The following is a 16,019-nucleotide window of genomic DNA, read 5'->3' on the forward strand; positions in this document are numbered from 1 at the left end:
TTAAATAAAGTTGAAAAAAACCCCCGATGTTTTTATTTAAACCCTGTGCGGCCGCAGACCCCTAAGGCCGGCCCCTTAGAGCAGGGCCGACCTTTGGGGTGTGCGACCGCACAGGGCGCCACACTCCAGGGGGTGCCAACCTGCGGCACCCGGCACCCCTCCAGAGACGGACAGTAATGTCCGCCGCTGGAGGAGCAGGCTCGCAAGGGAGCGGTATCGGAGGTCTTTAACAGACCTCCGGCTCCCTTGAGTGATTTTAAGCCGGGTTCAACCCGGCTTAAAATCACTCAAGGGAGCCGGAGGTCTGTTAATGACCTCCGATACCGCTCCCTTGTGATCTGCGCGGCAACAGCTGTTGTGCGCCGTGGTATCTTGTCAGATCCCGGCGCACAACACTGAAGCCGCGCCCACCGCTGTCCGTGCCCTCTGACCCGGAAGGAGACAAGAACTGAAGAAGAGGAGCGAAGAGGAGGAAAAGAAGCTGAAAGAAGAAAGGAAAGGTAGGAAAGCATTAAGTGAGAGTGGATTGGTGTATATGTGTGTGTGGATTGGTGTATATGTGTGTGTGGATTGGTGTATATGTGTGTGTGGATTGGTGTATATGTGTGTGGATTGGTATATGTGTGTGGATTTGTGTATACGTGTGGATTGGTGTATATGTGTGTGGATTGGTATACGTGTGGATTGGTAAGTGTGTGGGAGTGATGGGTGTTATGCTGTACCATTTCCAATGTCTTTTTCATGATCTAATTATGCTCTAAAAGTACATCATAACTCCCATCACTCTCAATTTTTTCCCAATATAAGACATACCCCGAAAGTAAGACATAGTGGGGCTTTTAGGGCTAAAAAGAAAGTAAGACACTGTCTTACTTTCGGGGAAACACGGTAGTTCTATAATTTGTAAAAAAAAATAAAAAAAAAATCTCAATTAATTAGATATAATGTAATAAGCCCTTGTCCTGAAGAAAGAAAAAAAAAAGCAACTTATTTGTGAGGCTACGCTTAATGATGCATAAGAAAATCACAGCAACACTGCAAAAATGTTAAACAGCCAGAGTGTGCTACAAAATCCCCAAAATGTAGCTTCCTATTAACCAGTCATACATATGTTAGACTGCCTAAGGCACAGAGCCTCATATTTCTTTACTCATGTCAAGAACTTTTGAGTGACAGTTCTCAGACTGGTTTATATTTTCTCTAGAATCCTATTTGTAGGCCATATATCGGAATGCATGTCTAGACTGGATAGTCTGATCCCTTCAGATTTGCAGTGAAAATGCTTGTTTTCGTTATGTATGATAAAAAAAGAATGCATTTTAATGTGAGTGGTTTCCTGCTTCTAATTTGCAACTTTTAAGTAGCTGATTAGTGGTGATTGAGACCATGGAGGTGGCAGGTAGCTGCAGCTTTGTCTTAAGGTAGGGCCTTCCTTTAAAATCATAGCAATACAAAGAACGTTATTATTCGTGATGTAAAAAACTCATACTGAAATAGAGAAAAAAAAAAAAACACTTTCTTTTTTTTTTTTACACTCTTAAATACTGAAGAAATACTGCAAGTGCCACATCTGAACAATGACCCAATTTATGTTCAACATCTCCTTTTACAGTCATACCCCACATAAATAGCGGGCAACATCCTTGATTTACATATTATCCTATATTATGGATTTTTCTCTCTCTCTGTGTGTGTGTATGTGTATGTTATACCGTATTGGCCCCCACTTTAAGTCTTTAAAGTTGGGGTGCGGCCTATATTCTGGGTCTAGCAGTCCCGGGCGCCGGGCAGGCAGCGGGGTCAGGATACAGATCCCCCGCAGCGGTGCAGGGGACCTGTATCCTACTGTCTGATACGCTCAGACAGCCTCCCCTGCCAGCACTTCCCACGGGGGGAGTGCCGGCACGGGAGGTTGTCTAAGCGCATCGCGTGGACATTCACCGGCAGCGGCAATGCGCCGCTGCCGGTGAACGTCCGCACGATGCATTTTACATCCCCCCCCCCCCCGACTTACCAGAGCAGACTCCCGGGTGTCTTGCAGGGCCTGCGGAAGACATCTACGCAATACGCGTATACAACTTCCGGTGCCGGCACTTCCGCTGAGTGCTGGCACCGGGAGTTGGATACACGATGTGCATAGATGTCCCCCTCCGGCCCCGCAAGACACCCGGGAGTCTGCTCTGGTAAGTCGGGGGGGGGACAGAGTGGCAGCATATCTCGGGGGGGAGGACAGAGTGGCAGCATATCTCGGGGGGGGGGACAGAGTGGCAGCATGTTTACGGGGGCGGCCTATATCCGAGCCAATACGGTATATATATATATATATATAATAGTTTTTGTTTTTTTCTTAAAGTGGAAGGGCTGAGAGGCACTTAAAAATAAAACACATATGTATATATACATTTTATGTTTTAACACTGTTCCCAGTTCAGTATGGCTCGAGATGCCTTATGCCATTGATCCCAATCATTTTTTTAAAAATTATATTTGATCCCTCCCCCTCAGTGTTTTTTTTTTTTATTATATATTATTCTTTAAGGATGAGAAACTATTTTTCTCCCTCTCCTCTTCCTCCTGATCTGTTTGTACTTATAACAAAGAAGGGCTCCATAGCCCTGCATTGCAGAATGTAATAATTACAATTAGCCAAAATGGGAGAGTCTAGAAAGACCCTGCAGAGGCTTTCCTGTCCTTAAGTGAGCTGCTGGTGGGTGGCCGCAGTGGTGCCTGCTGAAAAGGAATGCCTGATTTCATGAGCGAGGTCCACATGGTGCTTTTCTATGAAGTCGGGACGTACAGTCGTATAAAAAAATAATTCTATGGTTTTACATATGGTTAAGGATGTGAGTGACTTTGACATGGGCCAAATCGTGATGGCTAGACAACTTGGTTCTCGGTTCCCGGTCTGCAGTGGTCAGTACCTATCAAAAGTAGTCCAAGGAAGGAAAAGCGGTGAACCGGGAGCAGGGTCATGGGTGGCCAAGGCTCATTAAGGCACATGGTGGGGGTGAAGGCTGGCCTGTGTGGTCAAATCCAACAGATGATCTACAGTCGCTCAATTTGCTGATAAAGTTAATGCTGGTTCTTTTATAAAGGTGTCAGAACACACAGTGCATCGCATATGCACAGACACACAAATAGTAGGGTCTGAGTCCTTACTGTACTGCAAGCTACAGTATTTTCAAGTAAAAAAAAAATTGTATGATTTCCAAAAGGTGCATTCTCAATATCCAGTTTATGACTCATGCCCTTAATTACTGTTTTTACTTTTTCTTGAATTTGGCAAGTTTGTACAGAATTTTGCCATCCACATTATTCCAGTTCTCATCACGGTGTGGTTTTACCTTTTTAAAAGTTCCCAACAAGGGGTGGATTCAGAGCCTGCACAGCCAGACACTCGCACCAACACAACTAGACACTCCACATTAGCACACATGTGCACACACACTAACATAATCAGATAAACTAACACAACCAGACACACACATGCTAACATCGTCAAAGACAAATGTTCACACACTAAAATGCAAAAAACATACCCATGTTCACGAAAATACCAACACACACACACTATGTGTGTGTCTTGTGTCTAAGTGTGACTCCCCCCAAGGTCACACTCTGGATCCACCTGTGGCTCGGCAAGACCTTGCCTTCCCACCACAGGACCTCAGCAAGGCAAATGAAAGATGAGAAGACAGAAGAGATAAAGAGAAAAGGGAGAGATTACGTAATGAGAGGTGGAGAAGGAGTTAATGAGAAATGGGAGACATGAGATACAGAAAAAGAGGAGAGCTAATAAGTAAGTGGATCACAGAAAAGGAGGAGAGATAAGAGAAAGGGAAGAGGTAGGAACCAGAGACAAAGAGGCGAGAGATAGGGAAAGGGTGAGGTAAAGAGATAGAGGAGAGATTATGAGAAGTAGGGGACAGTAGGGAGAGTAATAAAGACGAGAGATAAGAAGGAGTGATAAAAAGAGATGAGAGGAGATCTGGGTGCTGGCGCCAGTCCTATGTGTGCATCTTGGTGCTGGGCAGTTCTGTGGATGCAATTTTGGTGTTTGGGGCCTTTCCTATGTGTGCAATATGGGTGCCAGGGTTGTAATCTATGCCTGCATGGTGGAGGGTCATGTGTATGATGTGCTTAAATGCCCCTGCCCCAAGGGCAGTATACAAGTGGCAGGAAAATACATTTTTGCCTAGTGACAAAACTCCTTGCACCATCCATGGTAACTGGACCCTACCTCCTGGAAGTTAGGGAAATAAAGAGGTAATAAGCTGTGCTTTGTCACTTTAGGTCTGCCTAGTGGCCTAGATTTGGTTTCAGAAAATCTCTTCAATGTGCACTGTATTACCCAGACTGCTTCTTTAGAAATTTTCAACGTTTTACTGATTTCTGTAGAGCATTTTGTCGTTAAATTGCTTCGCTAAGCTGTTTTGAAATTATTACAAAAGGTATTTCAACAGAAGTCCAATAACAGGAGCACTTGTGGGAGCCCTGGTAGAATTCTAGGAGTACAAGACTAATAGAATTCCAAAATAAGAAGTATCAATGAATCAAAATGTTTGAATGCTTTTCAATAAATTATCACATAAAATAAGTGGGTCATGATTTACACCACTATAATGCATTCTTGGCATTGCATCTTCGGCTTGTGTGCACCCGCTCACTCATAGAAACCCATTTCATGAAGCTCTGTGTGTTGTCTACTGCTTTGTGGCTGAGTGGTTGTTACTCCTAGACATGTCCGCTTTACAATAATAGCACTTACTAGGACGGGGCAGATCAAACAGGGCAGAAATGTTACAAACTTGTGGCAAAGGTGGCATCCTATGACACTAAGTCACTGTCACTATTTGACCCATTCTACTGCCAATGTTTGTGTATAGAGATGGCTGCCTATGTGCTTGATTTTTTACACAATGAGTGTGGCTGAAACGGTGTTACATTACAATGTTGAAAAGATAAGAGTGATATTTGGAAGTTCCTGTAACAATTTATTCACTACTGTATTCAACTGCCATGAACCAACTGTAGCAAATCTCTCCTGTTTTACATCCACAAGGGGACAGTAGTTCACAATTTGCAGCTAGAATGCATGTGTATCCATATCGTCTTCGGTGATTTCATGTATCTGCCTTTCATGTGATACTTTCTATTTTTTTGAGGTCTGAAGAAAAGTTGCCTTGATTATAAGACAAGGTGTTTTTTTTTTCAGATCATTCTTTCTGAAAATAAATTTGTCTTATAATCGAGCAAAAACTAATTTGGTTATGCAAATCATGGGACATAATTCACCTTTCTAAATGAGGTTTTACTGAATAATTATACTTTAGGAAATGCAGACCAAAGTGAGTTTTCGCTAGTATGTCTAGTGTGTATTTAAATTCATGATATATAATTTCTTATCTCCGTTAGCAGAATTAAATAATCAGTCCTGTTGCTATTTTCTATGGATCGCTAGCATTAGACTTAGAGGTGTTGGAGCCCGCATGGTAACAGTAAAAGGCAGGGGCCTTGACCTGTGCAGGATGGTCCCTCACTCAGGGGTGTAACTAGAAACCACAGGGTCCAGATGTGAAAGTTGCCCCAGAGCCTCCCAGCTTTGCAATGCAACATGTCCCACACTGCCACCCTTGACCCCAAACAGCTTATCAGTGCCACCCTAACTCTCAAACCCTTCTGCCATCTTTGTCCTTCAACAGCTGGTCTGCACCATCATTCCCCCAAGCAGCTTCTGTGCCTTCTTTGCCTCTTGCAACATACATTCTGGCACACATATGTGAACACACTTACACAAATTTACACATGCTAACACAATACACTTACTCATACTCACTAACACACATGTACACATTCATTCTAATACATACACTAGACGGTTGGAAGGGCCCTTCCTGAACAATTTTGAATGTGCATAGGGAGACAAGATAAAGTGGTTGCAGGCCCAGGCCCTTTACACATCAAGAGGGTGGTTAACAGACGATAGCATATTTTGCTGTGAATCCCAACATGCTCAAGGTAGAAGAACTGCAGATCTGATCTGTTTTGTATGGTAGCATCAACAACTACATCCACATCATACGCTAGCCTTAAAATAAAAATAGTAAACTAAAAAGAAGGCTCAAATCCAAGCTCTGCCAGAGTGGCAGATTGTGTATGGTCGCATAACAGGTTATACTGATAAATTCAATACTTTGTATAACCAGTATCATGTTTGCTCCATACTTGATCTTCGCTCTCCACAGGAATACCTACCCAGTCTAAAAATGTGTAACGAACTGATAGATCCTGTTCAAAAGGTAGGCAAGTTAACGTAAGCTTCTTATTTCTTAAGAACATAAGCTGACAATCCTTTGGATTTGTCCTTACAGCGTAGCAAGGGACAGGGCTACGTAAAAGTATATAAACCCCAAATAAGATATTGAGGTATGAACTCAGCTTTGTTTTTTTTCAGTTAAAACAAGTCATACTATTGTATGCGAGGAGCTGCAAAATTTTTATGTAATATAACAAACAAGAGCTTTCATGTGTGATTTTTTTCCAGTAAATGAAATATATATTATACATAAGATACCACAGTCAAAACTAGGAGGGAACTAATAAGTTCCACCACTAAATCATGCCACTGAAAAAACTAAATAAATATGTATAAATAAGATGCCAAAATACCAGAGTATTGCAGTGTGCAATGATACCTTTAATTTGATTAACATTATACTTAAAAGACATGTATTGCTTCAGACCTGAGAAAGACAGGGAAAATCTTGAAAGCTTTCCTTTATAGTTAACAAATAAGTACAGAGACAGAGCGACACGCTCTCGTGCTGCCTGGCTGTTGTGAGTGGAGCTGTAGCTGAATCCTTTTGCGCCCGTGGCATTTTATTGACACTGCCCTTACACATACCTGCCCATAAACACACATATACACATACACTGCCCTTACACACGACTGTCCACAGATACACTGCTTTAACAAACACCTGTCATACACACATAAACATACACCTGCCCATACACACACACATATATATATATACAGTATCTCACAAAGGTGAGTACACCCCTCACATTTTTGTAAATATTTTATTACATCTTTTCATGTGACAACACTGCAGAAATGACACCCTGCTACATTGTAAAGTAGTGAGTGTACAGCCTGTATAACAGTAAATTTGCTATCCCCTCAAAATGACTCAACACACAACCATTAATGTCTAACACCTTGGCAACAAAAGTGAGTAAGTGGAAATGTAAAAATGGGCCCAAAGTGTCAATATTTTGTGTGGACACCATTATTTTCCAGCACTGCCTTAACCCGCTCGGGCATGGCGTTTCAAAGGTTGCCACTGGAGTCCTCTTTAACTCCTCCATGACAACATCACAGAGCTGGTGGATGTTAGAGACTTTGCGCCCCCCCCACCTTCCGTCTTAGGATGCCCCACAGATGCTCAGTAGGGTTTAGGTCTGGAGACATGCTTGGCCAGTCCATCACCTTTACCCTCAACTTCGTTAGCAAGGCAGTGGTCGTCTTGGAGGTATGTTTGGGGTCGTTATCATGTTGGAATACTGCCCTGCGGCCCAGTCTCTGAAGGGTAGGGGATCATGCTCTGCTTCAGTATGTCACAGTACATGTTGGCATTCATGGTTTCCTCGATGAACTGTAGCTCCCCAGTGCTGGCAGCACTCATGCAGGCCCAGACCATGACACTCCCACCGCCATGCTTGACTGTAGGCAACTAACCTGGTTGCTGCCACACACGCTTGACACCATCTGAACCAAATAAGTTTATCTTGGTGTCATCAGGCCACAGGACATAGTTCCTTAGTCTGGTTGTCTTCAGCAAACTGTTAGCGGGCTTTCTTGTGCATCATCTTTAGAAGAGGCTTCCTTCAGGGAACACTGACAGGCTTACCCCTTCAACCTCTGCAGCAATGCTGGCAGCACTCATACGTCTATTTCCTAAAGACAACCTCTGGATATAATGCTGAGCACGTGCACTCAACTTTTTTGTTCGACCATGGCGAGGCCTGGAACCCGTCCTGTGAAACCGCTGTATGGTCTTGCCCACTGTGCTGTGGCTCAGTTTAGGGTCTTGACAATTTTTTTATAGCCTAGGCCAGCTTTTTGTAGCAACAATTCTTTTTTTCAGATCCTCAGGAATTTCTTTGCCATGAGGTGCAATGTTGAACTTCCAGTGACCAGTATGAGAGAGTGTGAGAGCGATAACACCAAATTTAACGCACCTGCTTCCCATTCACACCTGAGACCTTGTTACACTAACGAGTCACATGACACCGGGAAGGGGAAATGGCTAATTGGGCCCAATTCGGACATTTCCACTTAGGGGTGTACTCACTTTTGTTGGGTTGTTTGGGGGCTAAATGGCCACATTTGGTTGGTGCAGATTTGTCAACAATCCCCTATACTGCCCCCATGTGTTATTTGGGACAGCTATAATGCCGGTCAGTTCAATTAACCACATCAAATCATACATTTAAAAAAAATAGACAACCCAGGGTATTTCAAATGCTAGTATTTTAACTATTGCCACCAATTCTAAAATCAGTCTTCGTCAAAGTTTGTGGTAGTATTTTCTGTGTGTTTTTTTCACACACAATGTACTTTAGGTGTAAATTTACAGCTCCTGGTATGTGTCACTGGCAAACACCTCAATATGTGCTTATGTCCAGCCAATTCAATTTGCCCCATCAAAATGTAGAAACCTCAGGGTATTTCAGTCACTAATTCTACCACCATCCTTTGTCAAACTTTGTAGTTGTAATTTGTTTGTCACTCACATGCAGTGGCGTCGCTACAGGGGGGCAAGGGGGGGCAATTGCCCCCCCTAGGTTAATCCTTGCCCCCCCTGTTGCCCCCCTGCCGAATTTGGAATAAAGTCGCAATGCGACTTTAAATCCCGTCTTTTTTTTTTTTTTTTTAATGTGGAGGAGAGAGATGGTGCGGCTCGCATAAGATCGGCAGCCAGGGCAACCGATCTTACTTGGGCCGCACCTCGAGCCCTGCTACTTACCTGTGGGAGGGTCTTCTGTACTGCATAGAGGAAGCGGAAGCTAGCAGAGAACGCAGAGGGAGGCCGCGCCCCCCTGCTGAAGTCTGTGAGTGGCATCGAGGAGCTGCAGTGCAGGTAAGGGGATGGGGAGGGTGTTTGAATGAGTATGGGTGATTGAAGGAATGAATCTGTGAATGAATGAGTATATGAATGAATGATTGTGTGTGTGTGTGTGTGTGATAGCATGGATGTGTAAGTGCTGGAACCTAGGCATGATGGGACTGTGATTGCTGTTAGCAATCACACAACTATCATGCCAAGTCAGCCAGTACATGCTGAAACCTTGTGTATTGATGCTGCCAGCAGTATGGGGTCTGCACATCACTTACAGCCACCCTGTACCAGCATGTACTGGCTGACTTGGCATTATAGGAGTGTGATTGCTAACAGCAATCACAGTCCCATCATGCCTAGGTTCCAGCATTTACTGGTTGGATGTGTAAGTGCTGGAACCTAGGCATGATGGGACTTTGATTGCTGTTAGCAAGCACACTCCTATCATGCCAAGTCAGCCAGTACATGCTGAAACCTAGCTAGCTGCCCCCCTTGTGTATTGATGCTGCCAGCAGTATGGGGTCTGCACATCACTTACAGCCACCCTGTACCAGCATGTACTGGCTGACTTGGCATGATAGGAGTGTGATTGCTAACAGCAATCACAGTCCCATCATGCCTAGGTTCCAGCATTTACTGGTTGGATGTGTAAGTGCTGGAACCTAGGCATGATGGGACTTTGATTGCTGTTAGCAAGCACACTCCTATCATGCCAAGTCAGCCAGTACATGCTGAAACCTAGCTAGCTGTCCCCCTTGTGTATTGATGCTGCCAGCAGTATGGGGTCTGCACATCACTTACAGCCACCCTGTACCAGCATGTACTGGCTGACTTGGCATGATAGGAGTGTGATTGCTAACAGCAATCACAGTCCCATCATGCCTAGGTTCCAGCATTTACTGGTTGGATGTGTAAGTGCTGGAACCTAGGCATGATGGGACTTTGATTGCTGTTAGCAAGCACACTCCTATCATGCCAAGTCAGCGAGTACATGCTGAAACCTAGCTAGCTGCTCCCTTGTGTATTGATGCTGCCACCAGTATGGGGTCTACACATCACTTACAGCCACCCTGTACCATCATGTACTGGCTGACCTGGCATGATAGGAGTGTGATTGCTAACAGCAATCACAGCAATCACAGTCCCATCTTGCCTAGGTACCAGCATTTACTGGTTGCCTGGGTATGATAGGAGTGTGATTGCTGTGTGGGCAGTGTGGACGCAACCTGTGATCTATGCCTGTAATTTAGGGGGTTTTAAATATACCTTTTAATGACGTGTTTTTATGTGAATTCCAGTTGATCTATACCTGCAAAGCTGGGTTTTTGCGTTATTCTGTAGAGCCATATCTATATATTTCCATACATTATTTATGTACCTGCAAATACAGTGTTTGTATGTCTTATTCAGTTGATTAATACCTGCAATACTGTTTCCATGTATTTATTTGATCTATACCTGCAATGCTACGTTTCATATACTATTGTATACCTGCAAATACAGGATTTGTATGTCTGATTCTGCTTATTTGATATATACCTTCAGTGCTGAGATCACAAGTGAATATCAGTTGATCTATACATGTAAAGCTTGGTTTGTGTTTTAATGTGTTGATCTATACCTGCTATCGGCAACTGGGGCTAATATTAATATAAATATGGGCAGCAGGGGCATCAATACACAAGGGGCAAAAACACTAAGGGGGGTATAAACGACAATGCAGTGTGAAAAATCCATCCTGATGTAGACGTCTGTGACGTAGATTGTGTCCTACTGTTTGTGTGTTTTTGGTTATCAGTGTAGCACAGCCTGTCCTCGGGTGTGTGTGTATAGGTGTTGGTGTGGCAGAGCCTGTCCTGGTGTGTGTTTGGGTGTTGGTGTGGCAGAGCCTGTCCTAGGGTGTGTGTTTGGGTGTCAGTGTGTCAGAGCCTGTCCTGGTGTGTGTGTGTTTGGATGTGGGTGTGGCAGAGCCTGTCCTGATGCGTGTGGGTGTCTGTGTGGCCCTCCTGAAGTTGTAGTGACTTCAGGGGACAAAACGTTCAAGGCCCTGAAATCATTTAGTGGAAAAGTTATTTATTGTGTTATAATATTTATTTCAAGGATTAGTCGCACTCAATTGTGGCTTCAGGCTTCCCATGTTGAATGATCAAGTATTATTTTAGCCCAATAACAAAAGTATAATTCCATAGCACATTACTTTTGGAAATTATGAATGCCCCCCCAGTTCGACTGTGGTATCTTGTGTGCCCCCCTATATATTGTTTCTAGAGTCGCCACTGCTCACATGGTACTTAAAGTATGAATGTACAGCTCATTGTTTGTGTCACTGGCAAACAACATACCAATATGTTTTCAGCAACATCTCTTGAGTACAATGATCCACCCATGCATATGTTTATTGCATTGTTTGGGGGCTAAATGGCCACATCATGGCGATGTGTTTTTTAAAAAAATCTGGTCAATCTGTGCCCATGTCCTATATGGGAGATCTTTGAACCTGGCCAATTCAATTTACCATCAGTGCCTGATTACCCGTCAGTCCATATATTTTTGAAAACTACACACCCCATGGGTATGTCAAATATTATTATTTAAACTCTTTACATGTCAGGATTTTTGGGAAGAAAAAGCTCTAATTTTAGGTCTTGCTCAAAAAAGTATATTTTTTATATCTATCTGTCTATCTATATTGTTTGGGCTTTTTTTAATTACTTTTGTTCAAACTGGATGGTTATCGTATTTTTTTTTTATTGACTTGCATGGTTGAATAAACTTGTTTATTTTTTAGTGGGTGACGCCATCTTGCGAGAGGCAACATGTCTCTGGCTATGGAGCTTGTGGTCACCCTCCAGAGCTTCAATATTGAGGCATTACAGCAACAGCATTTTGCCTATCCGTGTCCTTCTGAGCACCGTAATATGACATGACATCCTGCTACTCTGTCTTAAAGGTGCACAGCAACCTTTTAACAGCTCCTATAGAATAGTGTGCCTGGTTGGCAAAGTTCTTTTTAGTGCTAATAGGCTGTTTGGGGAGGTCAGTGATCTCCTTTTTAATTAACCAGCCCATTGATATGTGGTGCTACAGGGAGCCTGACATCTCTGTTGGGTGACCCTATTATGTTATGACAATGCTACTCCCTGGACCTGCCACCCTAGGCCACAATACAACACTGATTGTTTGTTTGATATTGTTTACACAGACCTACATTCATCTTCTATTTTTCCAATAAGGCAGATTTTAGAACCAGTTGATATGTGAGAACACACTGTGTACACTACATCACGCTTTACTTAACTATGCTTGCAGCCAAAACCTATATATTTGTAGGGAATTACAAAAATAATAATTTTAGGCATGATGTTTGCTCATCACATGCTGATTTGTCTCTATAGGGCTAAGGCAAAGTTGAGCCTGCTGTTTGGACTTTTACATTGGTGCCAATCCAAATAACAGCAAATCTATAAAATTGCCTTGTACAGCAGAGAGGTGGGGACTGGTTACAGTGTGAATTCCCCTTTTCATCAACCGCATATTATATTTTAGAGGGTGTTCTGGGATTTATTTATCATTTCTAATGCCTTCAAAACTTTACTACAAAAGCTCCAGAATTAAAGGTACATCAGTTATTTTGAAAATGTCTTGAGGACAGAGGTTCCCCTAGAGTAAGGACTATCAAAGAGGTACAGCAGCAGCAATAGTAGTAGGGCCCTGGGCCTGGGCAGACAGACACTGGCAGATGATAGGCACATGCAGGACTGAACTTCCCCAACATTATAGAATTTTTTTAAAAAAGGCCCCCCAGAGTAAATGTGGACAAAAAAATGCAGAAGTACTAGAACTGTAGTAGTACTGACAGATGATACGCACATGCATCCCCCGCAGAGCAGGACTGATTTTCCCCAATCCTATATAAATTTAAAAAAAGTCTCACCTGGAGTATGGATGGTCAAAGAGGTGTAACAGCAGCAGTAGTAGGACACTGTGCCTGGGCAGGCAGGCACTGGCAGACCAAGCTGCTTGAAGCAGAACAGAATTTAACAAAAGTAACAAAAGTGAGAAGGAGACACAGCAGCACCACTATATACTGAACGAGGCACTGCAGGTGGTGCACCGAGGTGGTGCAGCGTAACTTCCATCATTGTATACTGACCCAGACATTGAAGGTGGTGCAGCGTAACTCCCATGACTATATACTAAGCCAGGCACTGATGGTGGTACAGTTTAGCTCATATCATTATATACCAAGGCAGACACAGACAGTGGTACAGCATGACTTCTATCATTGTATAGTGAGACAGACACAGACAGTGGTACACCATAACTACCATTACTATATGCTGAGCCTGACTATTGGCTGGCTGGGCATCATGGGGTCTTATGCATGTTCTCTCACACCCTCACTCAATCTTCCTCACTCTGTTACCTACTCTTCCACTACTAATGTCTCCCTACCTTCTCCGACGACCGCTTCCAAGTCTTAAAAGGTCAGAACCTTCAAACAATCCTCTTCCCCGATTGGCTCAATGGAGGAGAGGCTCCAACCTTTTGTGCACCACGTGGACATCCTCTCCCTGTTCCTCCAATTGGGGGGAGGGATGCATAGAGGGTTCACCCTTTTCAGGACCTGCTTTCAGCACTTTCTCACAGCTGTGTCTGGGGTATGTGCTTTAGTCATCTCACCCTTCCTACGGAAGGAAGAAGACTGGATGGACTGCACCTAAATGATGAGGGGGCTGCAGTGTTAGAGGAGAGGATGGCTAGAGGGATAGATGAGTTTTTAAACTAGGTTCTGGGGGAGTGCAAAGAGATTTGGAGAAGCAGTTAAAGTAGATAGGATGGGGGACTAGCTTTGGGAAAAGGGGGCAGTGATGGAGTTAGCATACACTATGAGGAGGTATATAAAATTAAAATGAAACCTGTGGTCACAAAATGTTTGTCAATGGAAGAACCAAAAGTGAGAAGTAATCTTAAATGCCTTTTAGCAAAATCAAGAAGCTTGACAAACAAAATGGGTGAGCTGGAGATATTGTGAGTGAGGAACAGTATGATTTAATCTGTATTACAGAAACATGGTGGGATCATAGAACTGACTGGTCAGTAAATGTACTTACTAATTAGAAGGGAGAGAGTAAATAGAAAAGGGGATTGTTTTGTTTATACGTGAATTCTAAATTAAAGCTCCATATTAAGCAAGGTGTGCGTGATGATTCTGGTAGTAATGTGGAGACACTATGGTGGAGATTTGCAGATACTCACAGATAAATATAAAAAGGGTCACACATTACATGTACGTATATGCTACAAGCTGCTAGCAATTAGCATTGATGGGGAGGACGAGCTTTTATTACAAATTGAAAAGGCTGCAAATCTGGGTGAAATTTGAATCATGGGAGATTTTAATTACCCAGATATAAATTGGAATTCTGGAAGAACTAGTTCCACTAAGGGCAGCAAGTTTCGTAACCTGCTAAATTACAAATTTATGTCACAATTAGTAGAGGCCCCCAACCAGTATGGATGCCTGTCTGGATCTGGTTATAAAAATAACTAACAATAAGGAGTGAGTCTTAAACATCCAAGTAAGCATAAAATATGTGGGAAGTAGTGACCATAGCCTGGTTTCATTTAAGATTACTTCTAAAAAGCAGATTGGTAACTACTCCATCAGAACATTTAATTTTAGAATAATTTGTATTCAATAGATAGGAAAGATTGTTTTCTGGGCAGAACACAAAAGACAAGTCGGATACTTTTAAGCACACATTACAAAATTATACACATAAATGTATACTTTGGGAAACAAATGCAAACCACACAAATAAAAACCAATGTGGCTAACCAATAATGTAAGACAGGAAATTTTACCTACAAAAAGGCAATTAAAATGGCTGACCTGGAATTCACTGATAAGAGATGTGGAGCTATGAAATGCAATGAATGCCTTCAAAAAGGGTCTGGATATGTTTTAAGAGAAGCACACCCAGTTCTAATTGCCGGGTGTACACTTCCTTCCCTTATATCTATATATATATATATATACATTCATTAACTTTGTAGCCCTTGCCCATGCAAATGCCATCTTTAGTTTCTTTGTAATTACCGGGTCCTGAGTCCTGCACTGGTCAAGCATCCCGTCTACTTACTGTATATATGATGGAATTCCAATTCTGAGTGGAACAATGCCGCTCTGATTACCAACTTTCATGGATGGCGAGAATGAACGCCTTAAAGATTAACTCACTTACAGAGACCTTCAGTAAGCCACCGATGTGGCCACTTGGTTTACCTGCCCACCAGGCCAGGAGAAGCCCTAGGATGGGGTCCCAAAGAGGTACCGTCCTTGGAAGATATGGTTTAGGTGGACATACTGAATAAACATTGATAACTATAGAAATAAGCTGCCCATGTACACTAATGACTGTGTGTCCCTGGATTTGACAACATTCCCCTACTCTGTCATTAGACCCAGTATGCAGGGCACATTAAAGATAGGTTTCCTGAGGCACCTATATTTGCTAACGCCAACCCTCATAATGAATCAGGAACTCAGGGAGACTGTTCTTATTTTAGATGCATGGAGATAGAATAAATCAGGGGTAAAGATTGTTTTCTGATAGGAAAGGGCTAAGAGGATAGACGAATAAAACCAATGATGAAAAGGACTAAAGGTGTGTATGTAACAAAATACTTTAACACAGATTCATTTATTACATAGAACATTATCAATAGAGGTAAATGCCACTGGCATGGTTCAGTTGTATACATTAGCAAAGGTTCATTAATATACAAGTTGCTTGTGAGTTGATGCTAGTAAATATAATTGTAAAATTCGAAATGTATATTTTGTTGTAAACGAAACACGGAAACCTTAATAAAAAGATTTTTTTTAAA

The sequence above is a fragment of the Spea bombifrons genome, chromosome 2 (assembly GCF_027358695.1).
Source record: "Spea bombifrons isolate aSpeBom1 chromosome 2, aSpeBom1.2.pri, whole genome shotgun sequence".
In the NCBI taxonomy this organism is placed as follows: Eukaryota; Metazoa; Chordata; class Amphibia; order Anura; family Pelobatidae; genus Spea; species Spea bombifrons.